This window comes from Poecilia mexicana, unplaced genomic scaffold (genome assembly GCF_051168715.1).
Source record: "Poecilia mexicana isolate PSO_F unplaced genomic scaffold, ASM5116871v1 scaffold_16, whole genome shotgun sequence".
Classification (NCBI taxonomy): domain Eukaryota; kingdom Metazoa; phylum Chordata; class Actinopteri; order Cyprinodontiformes; family Poeciliidae; genus Poecilia; species Poecilia mexicana.
This window is the reverse complement of record NW_028263385.1, coordinates 15,138,212-15,161,859: the sequence shown is the minus strand read 5'-3', so window position 1 is coordinate 15,161,859 and position 23,648 is coordinate 15,138,212. Positions and strand designations below refer to the sequence as shown.

Sequence of the window (23,648 nt, the reverse complement as noted above, 5' to 3'; positions counted from 1 at the left end):
GTGCAGTGCTACAGGCGGAGTAGATGACACGCATCCAACAAGCGAAAGTTTGCCACGATGAAACCATTAGACACGATTTGGGCTTGAGATAAAAGATTTAAGACTTACTTTGAAGTTGATATGAAAGACAGAACCCTTGATTTGGACTTGGGATCAAAAACTAGAACCTTGACTTGGACTTGAAAGAGAAGACTGGAGCTTTTTCTTGATCTCAGTATATAAGACGGGATCCTTGATTTGGACTCCAGATGAAATTCCTCAGAATTAAATTGGACTCGGGATAAAATAAGATGAATTGTACCTTGGGCAAAATACCTCAAACCTGACATGGATTTTGTGCAAAATACTTCAAACTTGACCGACAGTTGGGGCAAACAACTTGGATTTGAGGTAAAATACTGGAGAAGTGGATTTGAGTTTGGATAAAAGTCTTTTACTCTTGACATAGGAACGGCAGACCAGAGTTTTATGCCTACAATTTAACTTAAGATAAAAAGAAAAAAAAAAAAACTGGAAACTTGTCTTGTACTTGTCTTGAAAACTGAAAAATTGAGTTGGATTTTGAACAAAAGACTGGAAACCTCTCTTAGACTGAGGCCAAATGTGGGGAACTTTACTTGCAATTGCAAAATAACACTTGATATTTTCTCGGATTGTTAAAAGAAGTCATCATTATGAATATTTATAGACGTTAATCTCTTAAAGTTCACCGTCAACCCAGAAAGAAGTGAGTTTTTGCTCTGGTCCTGGACAGGTTTACTGCTGCTGCTGCTGCTTGTTACTGATTTTTCAGTGGTTATTTTCCTTTGTAAAAAAAAAAAAATTATATTTTAAATACAAAGCCCATCTGAGGCTCATCTGAGCCGTGTCCATATTGTTCACATCATAGACCCGAGTACCCAGGTGTGTGTCGACGCCACCCAATTAATGACATTAATGAGAGTCTTGGTGGGATCGACAAAGCTGGCTCCATTGCCTCGCAGCAAATAGACACACACTGTACGTTAAATACGCATAGAGCCAATAATAAAACTGCCATTCAACGTATCCACAGAGAGCACAATTTAACACACAGGAACTAATAAGACACACACACACATCACACACAGCCTTCACCTCTTGTAAGGCTGAAAGAATCAATCAGAAATGCTTTCATGCTTCATTATATTTATTGTGGTGTTTGTTATTTCACTGATACAATGCTACCACAGTCATTTAGCCGGGGTTCCCATCTGAAACCATTTCCAGCTGATGCACATAGACAATTTATTGACTAATATGGGAGCCTCGTGGGATCCAGTGAGGGTCCCCAGAGTGGTTATTATTATACCATGGTGCCTCACTCATCTTTAGAACTACATAATATTTCAGTGCTCTAACTATTTCCTCTTTATTTCTTCTCGCTTGTAGATGGCCCTAAAGAAGGTATAAGACAATTATTCTTGATCTTGATCCAGAATTAATTTTGTTCAGTCCTAATTTTTAGGGCACAATCAGCTGAGGTTTAACCAAGAGAAGTGTGGAAGAAACCGTCACAGCATGGTCCACTGTTATAAAAGTCATTAATAATATTCCAAGCAAAGTGGATATTTTATGACGCAGGAAAATAACTTTTTCTCTAGATTTTTCTTCACGTGATCAATCTGCAAAGAAAACATGCCACACTTTTAACAAGTCACATAAAAACCCAGAAAGTGCGCTTAACATTAGCCTTAGCAAATCAGAAAATAATTGAAACAAAAACATACCACAAGGAAAAACAAACTGATATAGCATAGTGTTAGCGAGGGCTGCGCGATATTTCAAAATATTCCAATAATCGTATAATTGGAAAATGTTACAATAGTGACATTGATTGGAATTCACATATTTCCTACTAAGCAAATGTTCTAAGTTAAGACAACTTATTGAAAATAAAAGTCCTGCACTCGGCTGCTATGTTTTATAAATCTCCAGGTATCTTTACGTACATGCGACAGTCTTCTGTTACACCTCAAACTCAGATTATTTACTTTCCTTACTCTTGTGAACGACTCCTTATTTCTTGAGGCAGGAAAAGTAATTAAGTTCATCAAGTTAAAGTGTTTTGTAAAATTAAGACACTTATCATCCGGTGTTGTCAACGTTAAAGCCCCTCAGGGTAGCAAACGCAAAATCGCAGGCAAAGAAAAAAAAAAGCACTTTCTTGTGCTTCTAAGATGCAAGCAAATTTAATAAAAAAGGATTTGCCTGTCACCAGTTGCTCCAGACCTCTGACCTAATCTAGAAATCTATAAATAAGGTCTTCATGTTCAAAGTTCATTCGAACATCTTAACTGAACTCATCGGTTAAAATGTTTGTGATTAATCAGGAGGTTAAAAATCACAGTCATTGTTATTAAACTAATGAACCGACAACCATCCTGGTGTTGACAGCTGTTACTCATCGACACAAAATAACTGCCTGAAATTCACTAATTAAAAATATACCTCGTTTTTTTTCCTGCTCGTGAAGCTCGAAGACACTTTAACACAAAGCGTCCATTGTCCAGCCACGCCTGCTGCGGTCGCTGCACGTGATGGGGATGCTAATGCCGACAGGAGATTGGGAGCATGTTGAGCTGGGAAGAGATATAAAATGTTCTTTTGTTAATCTACTCGATAAGTAATTCCTTTTGATTAAATAAAGGTAGGACTTTGGGAGGACGCGGCCAACGTAGAGGTGGGAATCCCTGCAGGTTGGGGGAGGTGATGTTGGGATTTAGCCTAAAATCTTTTTGGATAATCGTTTGAGTGAGGAAGGTGATAATATGTGCACATTTCTACACAACAGCAGATGACAGCTCGACAGGGTAATTCTTGTTTACAGCTCTAGCTTTGGCTGCTTGTTTTTCTTTTCTTTTTTCTTTTTTTTTTTAAAAATTCCGGTATCAGGAAGATTTTCTCACTAACACTGCTGGGTTTAAATGAATGATATGCTTTCATAATGTCATAAGTGTATGGTTGATAATACAGGTTTAAAAAAATTGAGTCTATTAAAGAATTAAAAGCAACATCGTATTATTGCCTTTATATACTATCCTGAAATGTTTACATTCGGTGTGTTTTCGGTGTCTGAATTGTTTCCTAACAAAGCTCTAATTATTATAATGCAAACTTTTATTTATTTTGCATTCATTTAGACATTGCAAATTTGAAACATTTACTTTGTCACAAAATTGTGCTTTTTTATGAATAAATAAAATATTTTTTGTGACTTAATCAATTAACTTTTACAGATTTTGTGCTCTAATTTTTCCAAAACTTATTTGAAAAGCTAGTGGTTGGTAGAAACTCTGAAACGGCGATTTGGTTCACACTCTTTCTGTCTCTGGTGTTTTCGGTTTGCATTGACCCTGTGATGAACTGGCTTGATCTCCTGTGGTTTGATGCACTGTCTTTCACCCACTGTGATGCATTCATAGAAAATGGGTGGAGAGAAAAATAAATACTTTTATGGGGAATAAAAACCTATCCTAAATCTATAAAACAGTATATAAATAAAAACCTTTGTTGTACATGCATTGCGAACTTCTGCTTACTACCTTAGTGCTACTTCAAACAAGAACTCAAATAAACTTCTACATTAAAGGCTTTTCCTTTAGTTTAAAAGGTCTTTAAGGGCAATCGGTACGCAATGAGGTGTAACAGTTTTAATCCACTTCTTTTACTCACTGTAATTGAAAGCTACACCATATCAAAATCATAATGCGTATTACTTCACCATATTGTGTTTTTTTCTTCCCTCAACCCTCTCATAATCACAGCTATAGAAAAGCTACGTAATTACATGCTGCAGCTGCTTCCTGACGGTGACAGAGTGGGATGTCCCTGAGATTTATTCATTACTTCTTTGCAAATTTAAAACTGTATTCATCCCAGAAGACCACCTCAGACCAATGCATTTTTTTATGACATTTGTGCACCTGCCCTCCTGACTCCACCCTTGTTTACCTTCATGGCTGAACAGCATGTGTGCGTGTGTGTGTGTGCGTGTGTGTGTGTGCGTGTGCGTGTTGCATGGGTTATTGTTGGATTTGTCAGGCACAAATTGACGCACATCATGAGAAACATTGTCATACAAAATGAAAGGCATTGTTCAGTAAATATCTCGTTCAGAGATCGGACAGACTCCGTTGAGCATTTTGACCCCCCACCTGCAGGATATTACGCACAAACCGCATGTATGTATTTTTATGAGACATTCATTTAGCAGTTGCTGGGATCTGAATGATGTTATCGAGTTTGGCTGGCATTTACATTTCCTCTCTCACTCCTCCCTCTAAACTCCTTTCTGGTTTCCCTCTTCTCACGTCTTTTATCTCGGTACGGTTTGTTTACCACCAGAAGTATGCTTCTCCGTCTTTCTTCCCTCTTTCTTTCGCCTGCTGCTCCTTCGACATTATCGGATTAGATTTCTTCTCTCTTTTCCTCCAACAGGCTTCAATTCAATTTTGTAGAGTCCCACATCTTTTACTCCAGACTGCTCTACTCCCTCGTTACGCGGCATTCAGCTTCTCACTTGCTCCTCTTCTTTGCCCCTGTTGTACTTTAACACTCGTATGAATTTCTCTCACTCTCTTCTTTTTTTGTTACTCCTGTGTCATGAAGAAGTAAAAGACAATGAAAGTTGCTCGATTGTGTCTCTTTTCTCTTTGAGTCACTCTGCATCTTTTGCTTACTTAATTGCCTCCGTGCCAGGCTTTAGGTTTTACACTTTAAGCTCTTGTAATCTGGTGGGGAGCAACCCAAACTCAAAGTTGTAAGCCTCATGTGAGCAGTTAATGGTTGTCTTCACTGACTACAATGGCTTTGTTTGTCTCATTAACATCACAAAAGAAAGAAATGGTGCTTCCTCGTTAATGTCTGGGAGTTTTAATCTTGTTAGAAATTTAGAAAGATTAACCTGAGAATTGATCAGGTTCTAGCAGTACATGTTAGTCTATCTACATGTGCACCAGAATCAAGCTGCTTTGCACTTCGCAGGATCTCCAACAATGTCCAATCAACACATGACCTGATTGTTTTCCTCATCTTTTTTTAGCCATCTTTGCTAAAAAAAAAAAGAAGAAAATTCTTCAAATTATGAAGATTCTTCACAATCGTCCTAATTTTCTAAAAATAAAATCAGAGGTTTCTGCTCCTCTGCCATAAGTTTCAGCTTTGTTGTGACATAGAAAGAATAATCCAGACCTTCATCAGCTAAGCAGCAGGATGAAATGCTTCTTTCTTCTGCTACTGCTCATTCTCATCATCCTCCTTCCTCCAAAAATTGCTAAGCCTGCTGTCACACTATTTTCTATAATGTCAGAAATTCACGACGTTCTGCTGCATTAGCACTGGAAATGTTCCTTGTGCTGTGGTTTTTCGTTTTACTATGGCAAACATTTTTGTTTATTGTTTCATACGGGATCAACTGACCATCAAGGAACAACATTAAATGCCGTCAGTTTTGTCTTTAGTTTCAGATCTATCAAACGAGGAAGATGTCTTGCTAATGTAGCCATTCTGTTTGAGCTGTAGTGCTCACTTTGCAAACTTTTTAAACTTCCAAAGTAGCTATTGCTTGGCTTTCACAGTGATCAAATTGTGAATTCTCAACTTTATAGTAAGAGGAAGCTGGAGCATTAATTTCACCTGGCCTCATGTTTTTCCTACATTGTTGAAATGAAACACAAATAAGGAACAGTAGGACAGAGTTACAAATATAGTATAGGAGGATGGTGCTTTATATTTTCTGTGTCCTTTTTCACGTCAACCTAACAAGGTTTGTTTGACTTTCTAAACTGCTTTTGTTTACAGCCTGGCATTTCAAATAAAATGCTGATCCCTTTGAGCAAGACTTGCTGCTGCTTAAAGCTACATACTATACCCAAAGCCGAACATAAAAAGGACTAGAGGTATGATTTGGGTCAGAACAGAATCGAAATTCAGAGATTGAGCAGAACCTCCACAGATCATACTGATCTCAGAGAGGGCTAGTGAAGAGTGGGTAAGATATATTTTAGTAAGCTGTTGAGGACATTTGGGCATAAAAATGAGAAATATATGATGCATGTAACTACAGACGTGAATGGAGACAGTTTGTTTCTTTCTCCTTTACTGGCTTCTTATCTGAATACTGTCTTCTTGCAGAAGTTTACACATTCTTAAGTGCTTATTCGGGGGGTTATTTGTGGCTACTGCTCTGCTGTGTAATATACATGAAAGCACAAAATTGGACTGTTAGCAGCCATCAAATCTCACTTGTTCTCGCTGCCTAAAAATGTTCATACAAATATCTACTGCAGTCAGCTTAGACTGCCTTGTGTGGAAAATAATTATACATATTTAGCTTCAATCATACTTTACCATGTACATAAAATGTCCTTTTCCTTTGTTTGTTTCTTTCCGTTTGAGATATTTTTTTTGTCTTTTGATATTGTGCATCAGAACATTGATGCTTAAAATATGAATTAAGGCAGCAGCTGTTTTTTTCTAACAGGTTTGTAAGAAATTATCTGAAGGATCTCTGAACTCACCTGATTCTGTTTTGTGTGCCTGTGGGCCTTTAGCCAAAACTATCAGTCAGTAGAAAAGAGGATAAGAGTTCAACCTGGACATTTAGCTATGCAAATACAGGCATTCACAAATAAAACATTAAAAAAACCTTTAGTCAAATTTGCTTTTTTGTTTGTTTGTTTTTTTTCCTTTTTTGTTGGAACCAGATAAAAATCCCATGTATGCACAGGGAGGAACCACTGGACCAACTGTGCAGACCTGTGAGGGTAGCTAGCTAGCACTTTATTATCTGCAAATTCACTAAGGATGGGAATCATTTCTCTTAAAATATCATCTGTTAATTTTGAATTTATTGTTTTTGTTTAAATGTGTGTTTAACTTGGTTGCAAAAATAGTTACTTAATAGTGTGTGCTCATCAGAGGACGAACAAAAAAACACAAATACGTTAAAAGAATTAATCCAGGCGCCATTTTCCGCCTCTCATCTGAGACATTGAGCACTGGTCTGATGCTTCAACTCAAGTTGATTAGACAAATATAAAGTAATGCGGACTTACTCCACTGCAAAACCGATTTTAGAACTGTCTATTACAGTGTTTGTTTCAGCCCCTGCAGTTACTGCTGACCTTTTTTTTTTGCTGTATTTTGTATCTTTCTGAAGTCTTTGCAAATTATTTGCAGCTGAGCTCAACCAGTAGTACACATATTCAGACTTTTAAACACAAATACGAACTGCATGACTCATTTTTGAGTCCATCCATCTTTTACTGCAGAGTTGAGCAGCGGTTGCTGATTGTTTATCTCTATCTACTGCGTGTGACAGCAGCGAAGGTGGATTTAATGTCAGGGGATGACTGTTGTCGATGGTGACAAAAGGAAGGCAAAGAAAGTAGATAAAATCCATGGCGAGACTGTAAATGATCTAATTTGCCGTAAACATTTTGACATATTAATCGCCCGCCCATCGTCAGTGTTGATAATTGATTGTTGTTGCAAATAAAACACAAATATTAGATGTATTCTTTTGTGATGGTGGTTACTTACTGATCTTCAGATGCGCAAAATCAAAGCAGGTAATTGAAAAATGTTGTCACAATGCTTTCATTAAGTTTCATTAAGTTTAATCAGAGCCTATTTAGCTACATGTTGGAATTTCAAATTAACTAAAGCGGTTCTGATTAAGAGTTTCTGTCCCTTATATTGACTTGATGCCTTTAGTACTATTAATCTCTCGACACTGAGTCCGAGTCTGATACAGCTTTAAAGTTATTACCATCAACACCTGTATGTTAGAGCTGCACAACAGACTGAATCACAGTTATCATTGCAGTGTTAATCTGTGCGATTGCAAAGGACTTTTTTGGATGTGCTATGTGGTTAGATATTATATTTTCCATGCACTAATATTATGCTATATTCTGCCTGCTAATGATATAGTGTTGCCTGCTAGATAGACTTTAATTGCTGTTGAAGCAAAAAATGTTAAAGTGCACAAATAGTGATGTGGAAATTGTGAGAAAGGAAAAACAAATATATGAACAGTGTTTCTCTGCTGTTTTGCAGCCCAAATATATCTGCTTAGTATCTTGGTATGAACAGTGCATTAAGTTAACACACGTCTTTTAATTAATATTTCATGGTATACTGTGGAAATTAGACAATAGTTTTTGTATTGTGTCCCAACAAGCTTACGAACCAATGATGTTGATGTTTTCACAGCAACAGACACTTTGTCCCAACCCACGTTTCTGTTGTGATATAAGGTTATCAACAAAATCTCTACGATTTCAATGGGTCACCTGAAAAGGTTTACCATTTATGTTTGACTCAACTCATACAGCTAGACTGTATTAAGTGATAGTCTTACGCTAGCATTTTTAGTTTGTTTTGATATGACTCATTGATAAATTAGCTCTGACTGCAATCAAATACCATTGCACTTAGCAGGTTAACATTAGCCGATGGCATTACACGGACAGACAGAAGGTGAGCTGCAGCGGCCAGTTTACTCACTCATTCCCAATGAATGGTGCTTTAAAGGGTGGAATTAATAGATTATTAGGAAAACCAGATTTGTAAATCAGCCACCAGTTTTCATCATGTATAATGCAGCAGTCAAACAACTTGCCGTTTTTAGAAATCAGCTTAAAAAACTTCTGCCGCATGTTTCTCTGGATAAAAGATAAGAGTTTGGGAGACATAAAACCACAGCACCGTGATCAGCTGATCTGATCGGCACCGCGATCAATGCATTCATACAGTTGAACGAAATTCATAACATTGTAGTCATTGCTGAGATTAAAGTCCTTCCTCTTAATTTCCTGACAGTATTTTTGCTTTTGTCTGTGAAGTTTGTATAAAGAATAAGATCAAAGACTCGGCCTCACTTTGTGAAGTAAAGCTTTGAATGTTTCACTTTGAAATGCTGAAAACATTTAGGATTGCCTCCGTTGTGAAACATTCAAGCTCCGCAGAGTTTCTCAGTCATTGTTTTGGCAAACCGCTTTGTACTGAAAGAAAAAGTTTGACGGTTGCTTGCACTCATACTGTTGGGAGGCGCCACTGCAGCACCGGTGACTCGTTTGGCTTCAGTAATTGTCCGTATTTGTGCATTTGTTGGAATTCAAGCGGTGATGGTTGGAGCCAGCATTAACTCATCGTCAGGGTGCTGTGATTCACGGCCTTATCTGAACAACCTCTTTCCATTAGACTGAGTTAACTACAAGACCAATGGACTGCGATTGTTTAGAGTTAATGGAGACTGAGAAGGGAAATATATGGGTCTAGTCAATGGTAAATCAAGAGAAAGCCCATTAGGACGGCAGCTGATGGAATGGTGAAACATCATGAATCGGTTGTGATTCAAGCGGCTAATCAGAGAGATAATTTTAAGGCCTAAAACCAGACAATCTTTAAAGGCTTGATTTAATAGAAAAAGAAAAAACTGGAGAAGTGCTTTGCTGTGAAGAATCATTTGTTCTTCTACAGATGTCCTGCTTCTGTATTTTTTTTTCTTCTCTCATTTCAGATCCTCAAACGGATTTTAATATCAAATAGAGTAAATCCAAAATCATATATGATATAAATTTGTTATAAAAGTATTATTGTTTGCACTTTAAAAATTAGGTAACTTTATGTTATTAAAGGTAAAGTTTAAACAGTAATGATTTATTGGTTAATGTCAAGTTGTCATAACAAAGACATTTTGAATAATGTCAACTTTGTATTAAAAGTGTCATAATTTACCGAATGACGCTTTATGACAACAGTCATAAATATTCATGAAGGCTTATTCATGTTCATGACAGGTGTTATGTCATGTTTATGACAGTGTAATGACAGTCTTATTCACCCCCCTTCAAATAAAGTCTTACCAAAGATTTAGGCTTGGACATGTCGTAGTGTTTTATGTCATTGACCTATTGATTAACCCGCTTGAGTGTAAGGTTAGACAGACTGAACTTTGCCTTCAGGACTTTCTGTTACAGAACACCGAGTAACAAGTCCTTCAGGCGCTGAAGCAGCATAGCAGCCCCAGACCATCACACAGCCAACATCATATTTTCTTTTTTTCTGTTTATTCATTTTCATTAAAAACAACACAATTATATACAATAGATAAAATACACAAATCAATAAAAATGAAAGGGAGCAGAAAGAAGAAAACAAATCTTAAAATATCTCCCCCTTTTGTCCCAAAAACATATATTCAAACAACGGGAATTTTACTGGGGCTACTTGGTGATCATCACTCAGGCTTTTTTGTTCTTTTTGGTCAGCAGTGTGTTTTTCTTGCGTGCTGGATTGCTCATTGATGCTGTTCTGGATTAGTTTTCTAGTCCTAAGGACGCTCGCTACCGCTCCTTGTTTTCTCTGTTTGCAGATAATTGTTTCCAGTTTGTTTCAGGACGTGATGTGTTGCATTTCGAGATCTTTTATTCTACTTCATGTTGTCAGAAAATTAAGTAAATTAAGTTTTATCTCAACAGTTTTGGCAATAATCAGACTGGGATGTGATTTGGTAAACTGAACTCAATTTCCCAAAAAAAAAACCATCCCTCATCCGCCATCTCAACCTCACACTCTAAAAAGAAAAAAGTTGAACCAACTTAATTGAATTGCTTCTGTAGGTAACAAGCAATTCAATTAAGTTTATCCAACTAAATTTATTAAGTTTAACCAATTGAATATTTTATAATCACCCAACTCAATTTGTTAAGTCAGTCTTACTCAAATCATTTAGTTTACTTCAAAAATGGTAAATAAACTTAAATAGCACTTTTGACCACTGAAAGCACATATTAACACATTTATTTAATGCTCAGATTGTTTGGCAACTTGGAATTAAGTACCCAGGGGACACATTAACATACGGCAGGAGGAAGCTGGAATCGAACTGACAACCTTCCGATTACAAGGCGACTACTCTATCCACAGAGCCACGGTCGCTTACTGGGAATGTGTCCCTGTAAGCGTAAGAGTCATTGTGTCAGACATGGGACACAAAATTATTTCAAGTAAAGTCAAAGTGAAAAAGGTTATTTAAGGAAAAGATTTGTGTATTTAGATGACACTGTAAAAAGATTATTTAAATTTAGTTTGGAACTTCTTAAAAGTTTGAGTTGACTTTCTGTAGAATTAAATCAAAGAGATTTAAAATGTTTATTAGAACAAAATAAATGATTTGAGTAAGAATGACTTAAATTTGTCATGTTAAACCCCCTTATGAATTAAGTTATAAAAACTTAGCAAATTGAGTTGGAAGAACTTAGCGAATTGAGTTGGATGATCATAATAAATTGAGTTGGTCAGACATAGGATACAAAACTGGCGTTGAACTCAATTGTTTTAAGTAAAGTCAAAGTGAAAAGTTCCTTCAGGCAAGGGCGTAGGAACGAGTCTGTCATTGGGGGGGACGCATATCGGAAACCTGACAGATCAGTAAATAGCTTGAGCATAAATGTTAAACAATTATGCCATCAACACATCAGTAACGCGTTACTCTAATCTGACCCTTGTTTCAGTAACAAGTATTCTAACACGTTACTATTTACAATCCAATAGTCAGATTAAAGTTATGCAGTATAATGACTGTCATTCCAGGATGAACACTCACTTTAGCATTTGCCTCACAACTAGCAAGCTACATACTCTGGTAGCACAGAGCCGACCAGATTCTGATGTATCTTATTGGTCAAAATGCATTGATATAAATTGACTGGCAATTGAACAGGTTCTACTTATTTCTAAAACCAAAGTAGAAAACAGCTCATAAAATAAGACACAACAGTTTTAAACTCAATACAGCAGTTTGACCAACAAAAATAAAATCTAAAAAAACAAGTTTTGTTCTTCTTTAACATCTCTCTACATCAGTGCAACAGTTTGATCTACAAAATAAATAAAAATTATACTTTTCACGTCTAACAGACACCTTAGCTCCTCACTGTTAACTCAGTCTCACTTTCCAGCCCTGCATTCAGTAACTTACCAAAGATCCACGAAAAACAGAGGCAAAAAGACTAAATGTTTTTTTTTCTCCTGTCATTTTCAGCCGCAAACATTTAACTAAAATATCTACAGATATGTGTTTCTGTCTCTGCCTCCCTCTGACTCTCTGCAGCCTGATGTTCCTGCATGGATTCATGTATTTACAACAGACACTTTAGTAATGTACAGTGTCAGAATGTGAACTAAATATAAAAAGTATGTTTTTATCATACAGAATGAGAATTTAAACAACTTAATTTTCAGATGTATACATTATTATACATCTCAACTCTATTTACTGTGTAGCAAAAATTTTCACTAATTTATTTTTAAACCTCTCCTCAAGCACTTTTCTTATTGTCTTCTAACCATTAACCTTATGGTGTGGAAATAATGAAAAAATATTTAAACGTTGAAATAAATCAACCTGACATTAGTCTCCTCCTGTTCTCCTTTCTGGTTCTATTATAATTAATATAATTTTTATATCTTCACACCCTGAAACGCCAACTGGCTCTCCTATGTCTTCCCTGACCTGCTCCTCTCATAATAAAATAGTTTAGGTTATTTAAAAATTAAAAACATTTAATACATATTTCAATAAACTAAATGAAGACCTCACCAGAGCTTCTTCACCTTTCTTCAACATCATTCTAGCACTGCTGTTCTCCTAAATATATAATATAATATAATATATAAACACACGTTAAGTGGTCGAGTATTGCTTAGTTTAAATAATAAAAAGGCTCATTTTGCTGCTGTTTCAGTCTAAATCATTGTGACTAGACTAGCTAACTGTTAAAGTTAGTGGTAACACTTTGGACATGTGATTATTCCAGAATTTAAATGGCTTAACCTAAAAGATTTAGTTCTATATATGAAAGTAAACTGACAATAAGATCATACGAGCGATATTCATGGCAACATTCCTGACAGATCATTTACCTCCTTCAAACGGAGTTTCTGACTCCATCTGCTGCTGCCTTTACTCTGAGCCGTTCAGAGGGGGGAGGGGCAGGAAGCGCTCTGCTGAATGCGCTGTTATGCGCCTTCAAAATAAAAGCACGCGAGTGGAAGATTTTAAAATTCTTCGCAACTGTTGTGAAATTATTGGGGGGGACGAATGTGGCTCTCTCCAATATTGGGGGGGACATGTCCCCCGCATCCCCCCCGCTTCCTACGCCTATGCCTTCAGGTTAAAGATTTGTAAGTTTTGAGTTAAATGAACACAAAAAAGTAAGTTGTCATAGCAAAAGCAAAAGAATTAAGTTAAATTAATGTAAATAAGTCCATAAGATGAACTACAGCCCAAAAACACTTTTTAGAGTGCAGGCTTCTCTTGTTTTCTTCACAGGTGGAAACAAACTCATCAACAACAGGAAAGAAAGAAAAAAAAACCCTGCTCTGATGGAAAATGATTCATTGTAGTTCATGCACTTGAAAGAAATCTGCACTTGAAAGGCAAAAATTGAATTGATGTTGAAACTAATCAAATAGAAACTTTTAAAGAGAGTGTGCAAGAAAGGGATGTTTCTCCAGTCCATTAGTGCACTTTAAGCATTACTGACTCGTGTTATTCGGTTACTTTTGGAGAGTTTTAAAGGCGTTCCATTGATCAAGGAGGCAGCAGCTTGGCACTCATGGACACTCACAGGAAGATAGCATTAGAAAACAAAGTGAGCCGCTGTCTTGCAAGGGAGATGTCTTTTCTCATTGAGGAAGACAATGAAGTGACTGTCTATACTTAGACAGTCACTTAATGATGTCATGCTCTGCAGAGTCTGCATCGTGCATGCTCAGTTCGTTCTGCGAATGATCGAGGATGACAAAATGTAACAGCAGAACACAGCAGAATCTTGACTCTGGACATGAAAGAAGCGATTCATCTGCTTATTTCCATGAAACGCCAATTTGTCAAATGCCACGAGTGTCTTATTTACCCCAGGACATTTTTAGGATTGCAGCATGTCTTTCATATCTGCTCTGAGTGAAGGAGATTCCTTGTCTCCAGACACCACTGGTGGAAAACTCTCTCCACTCCCTTCCTTCCACTTGCCGTTTTTAGACCTGCCTGAAAACAAGCCTGCATAGCACACGCACACGCCTGACTTGTGATCTTTTCCTCATCTGTCACACTTTCTAACACTTCCTTTTCACTTCACTTCCCCGCTTCCTGTACTCCTGCTTGCGTAGAAACAGCCACCGGGGTGTTCCCTCACAACTGCAATTACAGTGAGGGAAAAGTGTGTTATCCTCCTTGAATATTCATATGTTTCACCGTGTGGGAATCTGGGTTTGTGTGTCGAGACCGTGTGTGTGTGTGTGTGTGTGTGTTCGGTTCGCCCCACTTATTTTGTCTTCCTCTTTCTGGGCTTTCTGTGCTACGGGACCCAGACATTCCCTGGAGTTCTCTCTCTGTGTGGGAAAAGGTGTGTGTGCTAGCTTTTCATGCTTCGTCACTGTCTCCTTTAGTAAATATCTCCTTTAGCATGCGTTAGCCCCTCTACCTCCCGTGGGAAGTGGAGATTTGATACGGATTTTTCTTGCACATGCACACCATTTTTTTTGTTTTATTTTTTAAGGCGTTTGGATGCATATGTGGATGTACACATGATATCACATGCAAAATATTCTTTGTTGCTGGCTTTGCACAGTTAGACGTCTGGCTTCATGATTTGAGGCATCTGGAATGAGAAACATGAAGGCCCTCTGAGGAAGCTTTAGAGGTGAACGCATGGTTGGCTGGCTTGTTGAGAGGGAAAGACTGAGAGGTCGCAGACTCCTCTAGCAGGCAGCAGGAGCAGACGGGGAAATGCCGTGGGTGGAGAGTGGCCTGTCAGACTTCACACCTTCACCTCTGTAGACACCTCAGCTTATTTTTAATGCCGATCATTTTCACACATTTTTTTCCTCCTTTTTTATTTTGTCTGCTGACGTCTCTCTTTTCCTTGCTGTGTCCTCTTTCTGTCTTACTTGCTTCCCGTTTTGTTTCCTGTCCTCAGCCGTCTGCCCTGTGATGTCACAGCCTGTTAAAATTAAGTGGACACATCTTCTTTTCGCAATCTCTGCTCTCCTCCCCTGTGGGTTTGTTCTTTATGTCCAAGTTGATTCAGCTGCTATCCAACCTCAGTCCATCTTCACCGCCTGAAACTCCTTGTAAAACTTGAGTATATAGAAATACAACCGTTAGAACAATTAGGCGACCAGAAGTCGATCAAGTAACTAGGAAAAAACCCGCAAACAACTTAAAAAACATTTCCTTTCAAGTCATTCATTGCGTTTTTATCCAGATGGGTTTAGAGGTGCTATATCGACGTTTAACTTTTAAAGAATTCAGACCATCCAGCTATTTATCTTCTACACCTGATTGTCCTCGTACGGTCAGTGTCAGTCTCCAGTGGTCGATGGACGAGAGGCAGGGTCGGCTCTCAACAGTCCATCACAGGGCAACACAAAGATACACAGGACAAACAATCATGCACACACACTCGTACCTAAAGACAATTTAGAGAGGCCAATTGAAAATGAACAGGGAGAACAGGCAGGGATTCAAACTCCAGGACCTTCGTTCTGCAAGGGAACATTCCTGCCAACTCCACCACTATGCATCTTTGAGAGCTTAAAAAAATAATCCCTTTTTTACTAACCTCTAGTTTACATTTTGCATAAAGTGAAAAATTAGCTCTCTTAACAATGCAGTCTTTCTAGTCAAATAAAGCTACCAGCATGCATTCTGTGCTTCTTACTGTTTTCTAAAGCGGCTTTCAATTATTGTAGCTTTAGTTGCTTCTTATAATTTTTTAAATAACATTTTAACTCAAAGAAGCACAGCAGAATGAGCTGTGCCTTATAGGTGTTAAAGTTGCATATTCACCGTTTATTGCCAAATAAACGCAGTCTTTAGTGGTTTTGTCAAGTAAACTGGCTTTTTATCTTTCCAAAAGCTTTAAATACCCAAGTAATTTGTGAAAGTTGCATGCATGCTGTGGAACTGGGTTTTGGATTAGGTTTTTTTTTTTTTTTTTACTTGCTATGAAAGATAAGATAAATGTAACACAGTATAATATGATTTAAAAAGCAGTGTCACAGGAAGAAGCCAACTTAATAAACACATTTATGCTGCAAAGCATGCTCACCGTGCTTTAAATGGGTAGCTAAGCTTCCCTCCAGTTTAGTGGTGATTAGCCCTGTTGGCTCACAGCTGGAAGTTCACTGGTTCGGATCTTGAAGGCGGATTTTTCCAGGTACGGCAGCTTTCTTTGAAAGTTTAAAAAAAAAAACATCTTCTTTAGGTTAATTAGTGACACTTTTTTTTTTCCCTCAGGACTGGATGTGTGGATTGTTGTTGGCTTGCTTTGCCCCTGTGTTGTCCTTGTGATGTCTTGCTTGGACAGGACGCAGAAAATTAATGAGAAGGTGAGAGTTGGTAGAAAAGTCTTTGACTGGCAAAGATCCTGCTTTAGTGGTACTTTGAGAAGAGTTTGTATGATTGTATGTGCCATGCATGCAGATTAGGGGTTAACACTAGTCATCATCGCTGTGAACATTTTAATAACATGCATAATATGCATTTAAGCTGTGTGGTTCATAAATGTTTTATGTGTAGATTTATGGCGTTTTTTAAGATGTGCCCAGCATTTTCCTCTAGTCCCTGCTCATATGCAAAAATGCTATTTTTCATCAGCAGATGATGAAGACTAATAACCATTTGCAACCATTTGGGGACTAATTTTGCTACGTAGTCCTCCGTCATCCCCTGCCTCTGCCCTCTTCATGTAGGGGCAGTGGCACTCACTCACTCCCACTGACAGATTACTCTCCTAATGGAATTTAATTATTTATCCCTTCCTCATGGCGATTTCGCCAGGAAGGAAAGGACCAACCGCGTGACTCTACGGCAGGACAGGACAGGAGGGGAAGGACGCAGGGAAGAAGGAAGGGAGAAGCACTCATTTCCTCTAGCGGTGCTGGAAAGAGGCTCACTTCACTTCTGATTCAGAGAATCAGAAGTGACTTTTTTGTGGAAGACAAAAAACACTGAGCGGAGGATGCTGGGAAAAGGAAAAACACAGGGTGAAAATGTATATGCATATGAATCTAATGCATAACCACTTTGCATAGAATCTTGTTTTTTTTTGTCACATATCTTGTTTCGAAACAACTCAAGCTTTACCCTTTAACATGACTTTAAACTTCTTATCATGAATTGCCAGTGTCGGTGTGGAGTTTCAGCTCAGCTCAATGTCTGATGAAACAGGGCGTAGACTATTTGAACTATCTGTTCAAATAGTTCTGTTAATTAAACAGCCTAACTTTGGTATCAGACATTACTTTAGAAATGGGAATATAAGTACATTTCTAAATCACAAACAAACGTGTTGTTGATCTGAAACTAAATTTAGATGAAGTGTTTCTCAAGTCTTCCACCTCTGTTTTTAGCTAAAAAAAAACAAATCTGGTATTGTTGCTGACATTTCGACCTTGATATTCTTATGCCCTTTATTTCTGCATCAAAAGCAAAATAACAAGAAAAACATTTTATAAATGCTTTCTTATGCAGTGCAAAAATATTTGTAATCTTCTTTTAACATTTACATTTCACAAACGTCAACGTACTTTACTGGGATCATGTGGGATAGACCAACACAAAACAGTCGGTGATTGTAAACGGGAGAGAACCAATAAAATGTGGTTTTAAATTATTTTACAAAGAAAGAAGGGTCTAATAAGCTCATACTTCTGCCTATTTATTTTAAAAGACATGATCATGTAAATATGTAGCATAGTGCATGAATGGGAATATATTTGAAATAAACAAATGTGGCGGAAACTGTTTCAATAAATTAGAGAAAGATCGATCTTTGTCTTTTAAAGGCTTTATTCGAAGGCAAACATCTTTCGAAGCCACTGAACTAGTCAGAGCAGAGCCCGATACGAGTTGCACACAGTGTTTTTCACCCTTCACCACATCCTGCTCCTACAACACACAAGTATAAGATGGAGAACAAAGGAAACACCTATCTCAGTCAAAGAGAAACAGCTGAGCATATAGAGATACAGTTCTAGCCACATCTGCTTGAACGTTTTTTTGTTCTCGGTGATTTCACCCACATTGTGTGAACCTTTGGGTGTACCGCTTTGAGCTAGACACTTGCTTTCACCATGAGCTGAAAGGAAATCAGGCAAAAATGTCAATAGAAATAATAATTCAGACATTCGTGTCAGTTTTTCTACTACAAAAGCAAGTACATGTAATGTGTCCACAAACCTGGCCTTTATAGAAGAGCAGAATGAAGATAGAAATTGTCACAGCACACATGAGGAAGAAGGTGCGTCCAGTCAGCTTTTATCAACTTTTTTGGCAGAAACTTGCAAAACGAACTACTTGCGGAAAACTGTGCCATTAAAAACTAACAGTATAAGAACGTGGAAATGACGGCATCATGCTGTGGTGAAGCTTTTTTTTCCTCATCAGAGACAGGGAAGCTGGTCTGAGTTCCTGGAAAGATGGATGGAGTTCAATACAGGTCAGTGGTGGAAGAAAACCTGTGAGAGGCTGAAAACACACAAGCCCGGGACAACAGCTACGCACACACCGGACTTAAATCCATTTGGGAATCTGTGGCAAGACTTGAAAATTGATGTTCACAGCTTTAATTGCGGTAAAATGCAGAGCAGTTCCATGAAGTATTGACTCAAGCAAGGTGAATACACATGTACTGCACCTTTTAGGGAGATGTGATAACAATTCAGCAAGGATAGTAATTAGATTCCTACTGATGTGGATATTTTAGAATGAAAACAAGAAGTTCAGATGTTTCCAGACTGTCATACTGTCAAGCATCTCAATCCGCTCAAAGCCTTATGACAAAGTCAGACATCCTACAACAGGGATTGTGTTGCAAAGGCCTAACCGGTTTGTTTTGGGGTTTTTTTAAATAAAGAAAAAATGTACTTGTAAAAGTTGAAGCAAGTATTTCATCTTCAAATGTGACAGTACAAATTCTTTCCTTCCTCGCCAAGGTATGAGCTGTCACACACACAGACACACACACAAACCTTTGCAAATCTCCACCACGAGTATTAGACAACTTGTCAGTTGTGTCCCCTCTTCATTCACAAACGCGCAGCTCAGCGTTTGTTCTTACTTCTCCGTTTTCGCTCCGCTTTCCGCACCTTTTCCTCGCGCTTTTCTCTCTTTTTGACTCCCTCTTTCTCACTGGGGATCCTAATTAAGCTTGGCTGCTCTTTGATGTTGTCGCCTTGGCAACAGTCACCATGACGAGGTTGGGTCTACACACACGCACACACACTATGTCACTCTGTCTCTCACACTCGCTCGGGCACACAGAGTACGGCACACACAAACAGAAACATGCAAATGCACGCTCTCTGCCATCATTAAGAAATACAGCCAGCGTTTGACCCTTGGTTCAAATGACGGCTTACACAATGACTCCTGCTTGAGGCTGCGCTACATGCGTGTGCAACCAGGAGAACGCTGAGCAAAACACGGAGGTTTTGCTGCGCAACATGCAAAGATGGTGAACTCTGCAAGTGTTCGTATCCACAGGTGGTTTAAAGAAGCTTCAGCCTCATCATGACTCCGATCAGTCAGCTCGGACACACGAGGCGTTGCGTCTGCTTGCTTGACCTGTTGTTGGACTCGGTTTGTTTTCCTAAATAAATGTTTGCGGGCCCTCAAAGCCCTTGAGATGAATCATGAGGTAAAGTGGGATTGTTTGAGCTCGGGCAGTTTCTCCGGGCTGGACGGCAGCTGGGAAACTCGGCTGATTTACAGTCGGGGAGTTTATTGTTTCTCCTGCGGTGCCCCAGCCTTTCTGTTTCTCCTCCTCCGACTCGCTCTTTACCCCTTCCATCCACAACAATGATCTTTGAGACATTGTGGTTTACGAATATGACATTTTGATTGATCTAAAACGTTGAACATTTGTGTCAACATGTTTTGTGCAGATCAGCTAAAAGACAAACAAATCTACAGAAAGACCCCATGTCAGCATTCAAACTCTTCAATCTTTTTGCTTCAAACTTCTTCAAGGCAACCAATTGCTCCACTGTGGAGCGTGGCTGACTGACGCCATTAATGTGTCGTCTCATTGTTTATGCTTTGACTGACTTTGATTCTTAAAAAAATAAACTCCTCTTTATCATCAGTTTTCTAGCTGGCACACGAAGGTTTTGGATCACAACTAACTGGGAAATGGAGCTGCTTATAATCTCATCCCCCTTCACAAACCCTGCAGTTCCGTTTGAGGAGTAGTTATCCTCCAGCATGATGCTGCCAGCACCATGCTTTACTGCTTAGATGTTTTGTTTTTATTTTTTTCTCAGCATGCCTTTTGGGGATATCCTACTACCGACTGATTTATTTATTTATGTTTTACGTAGTTGCGAGCACGACAGGCAGCCGTTAGTTTCAAGTTTATCCCTAAAAAAACAAAAAAAAAGCTTTGTTTGAAATATTCCCCGTCCCCCCGCCATTAAATTACAAAAGGTTGTGATATGCCTACCCCCCACCCCCCCGGCATAGAGTCTTTGAAAAGGATGAAATAGGACTCAGTCCAACTAGTTTGGATTTTTGTGATTCGTTTGCCTCTAAGTGCAGAACCAAACCAAAATCTCTCCCTTTCCCTGATATCCCCTTGTACCTATCTTTATCTCTCTATTTCCTCTTCTCATCTACTTCCACTGCACTCTGCTCATCAGCCCCACTCCCGCCCACCCGCCCTCTCTCCTCTCCCCGGCTCCTGTCAGCTCCTCCTGGAGGGAGGTCCCCCCTCACTGAAAACCTACTCTTACCACCTCCTTATAACAGCAGCTTTTGGTGACAATATCAAGAGTAACCACAGCAATTACGAACACGAAATATCCACAAACATGGAGGGGAAACCGCAATTAAAGGAACGCTTGTAGTGAAGCCGGAAATTTGATTTCACTCTGGAGGACGACAATGAGCAAGAAATATTCTCTGAAGCGATTCCTGCAGGGAAAGTCTAAATGAAAGTTGTGGTAAATGTAATGAGCAAGCATGTGATGTAAGTGTGTGTTAAACATATGACTGTTTTTATTGAGCAGATAAGACAAAATATATTAGCCTTTAATTTGCAGGAAAGGTAGAAACATATGTGCACCAAATCTGGGTCATCTGCAGAAGTAAAGCTTGATGTTCACCCACACTGAAGAGAAGAAAGCTAATATCTGTTTTCCAAGAAAAGTAGCAGGGTAAAGCTTTCCTCCTGGCTGCGATCCACCATGTTCCCTTGACACAAATTTATTTGTCAAGTAAAAGAGCCAGGGGATTTACTTGGCTAAAGGAAAGATTATCACTGAGGACTTGGCAATTAGCTTGTTCTTGTTAAATGTCCTAATGTGATTTTGAAATGCTTAATTTGTTGTGTTTTAAGTAATTTGTTCTTCTGCTGGTGAGGTTTTATTGTCTCACAAATAACTCTGCAAAGTTTGTTAAGCATTTAAAACACCAATAATTATAGACTTGTCATCTGCCTATGACATAATTCACCTCCATGCTGCTTTAAAACAAGCATTTTTTTATTTCAGAGGCCCTCATGGGTGAAATATTGTTATACAAAACTCTCCTCTTCTACCTCCACCTCTACTATCCGTCGTCACCTAACAAAAAATATATTGATGCATGATGACATATGAACATTGGGACAATTTGATGATACAGTTATCTTCTGGGATAAAAAAAAAAAAACACCTCAGTTTCGCAATTAATAAAAAATACAGTTGAATAAAATTACATTTGTAATCCAAAGTTTTATTCTATTTTTCCCTCAAACGTTCATTGTTGGTGTTTTTTAAACAGTCAATGCCTTTCAACGCACAATACATGAAAAAAAAGAATAAGAAAGAGTAACTCTTTGGAAATAAGCTTTTTAAAAATCTCTGTGTTGTTGCTCTGCTCTGCTCTGTAGTTTTAACAATAACAATAGCACATTTTATTTGTCTGGGCTTTTAATAAACCCCAGACACTTTGCAGGAATAAAGCAATTACACAGACATAGTCATAGACAGGCGTTATCGTCATTCAACAGCACATTTATAATGTATATATTGAGCAAAATTTCATTGAAAAGCTCCAATAAAAGGAATAAATAAATAAAACCAGTAAAAGAAAAGTCCTGACAAGAATCTGGGTTTCTAAAAGATGAGGGGAAGAAGGTCCGGAGTGTCGAGGTGTGACGTGTTACGTGGACTGTCTCTTATGTCCATCTATGTTTTTTAGACCTCCTATCACTTAGCTGTGCATAATTACCAGATGTTAATGTCAATAAAAGCTCTGATATTAAAATCTGAGTGACGTGACCCAGAGCATGTTAACACTGTACAGGCAGATGAACACAGCCTCCTGAACAACCAGCGAAACACCGGTGCTCTCTACAACCAGATGGCGCGTCAGCTGGATGGACCAATCACACTTAAGCAAGAAACATTTGATGAGCTTCTAGGCGCCCTGAAGGAAAACAGCCGTTTTCCTCTCGGTCCTCCTGCATGAACGGTATCCTGTTAAAATAGCGCAACATTGTTTTTGGACAGCAGGGTACCAAATCTGCTTTTTTGAAAGGGAAATGGGGAGGTGCATATCCCCCTCTGTTCCTCTTTCCACATTGCATCCGTGCTTTAGAATGTTTGTGTGAGCTCAAAGTCAGTAGCAGCCTTATTATTTTCATTAACAAGTTGCTCAGACGCATATTTTCTGAGTTTGTTTTGTCTTAAAGACAAGTGTTCTATAAGGATATGCGTTTATCTTCTTTATTACTTAACATGCATAGACACAAGGTAGACCAAAATACAGGAGACCTCTTCATATGATGACATAGCTTGTTATCTGGGGCGTTCATGATGTTGCTATGGAGCAGTTTTACCGCCGATGAAGGTTGTTGGTCCTTGTTGCTGCCGTTCAGAGTTCAGGTCCAGACATCGGGGCCTTTGCTGCATGTCTTCCTCCCTTCATCTTTTTGCTCCTTTCCAGTCTGGTGGCTGTGATTAAGGGTCACTGCTCCCTCAAAGGTCTTGTTTCTTGGTTTGAGAGAAACTTTTTTGACTTCCATGAAAGTAAAACAAGAAGACTGCACCACAGTTAGAAGTAGTTCTCAAGGCCAACAAGTCACCAATTTCAAACAGATCCAAGGGGCTGTTAGCAACTGACTTTTTTTTTCTTCTCACTGCACAGAAACTCAAGAAAATAATGATCTCTTCTGACATTGATAAACTTTGGTATTAGTAAGCACACAAGATTTTTTTTTTATTGGGAGTTATCTCATTTATATAACATCTTTGCATGTTAAACTCTCAGTTAAGCATCAGAAGAAATTGATTGAGAGGATCGATCAGCCCAGCAAGATCAATGGCTCTTACCAACTCCTGCTGCAGAAATTAAATGATCCATTCATCCATAGGAAGTTTACTCTGGTCTAAAATAATTCTTCACTTCCTCTTCACTCATTGCTTCTGGTGTTCTGGCAGAAGAATTAATGTTCCAATAACATTGAAAAATTGCTTTAAGAAATTTCTTTTGTGTGTTTGAATTCCTATATGTGCAGTGTATGAACAAGTTTGGGTGATCAAACATCCTCTTTTCCTCGAAGAAGTCC

The 23,648-nt window shown here is 38.4% G+C and overlaps 1 protein-coding gene across 1 annotated transcript in view; it reads left to right on the top strand.

Moving 5' to 3' along the window:
• kcnn3 (potassium intermediate/small conductance calcium-activated channel, subfamily N, member 3) overlaps positions 1-23,648 on the top strand; it is an 85,429-nt gene that overhangs the window by 27,109 nt on the left and 34,672 nt on the right. The window lies entirely within an intron of this gene.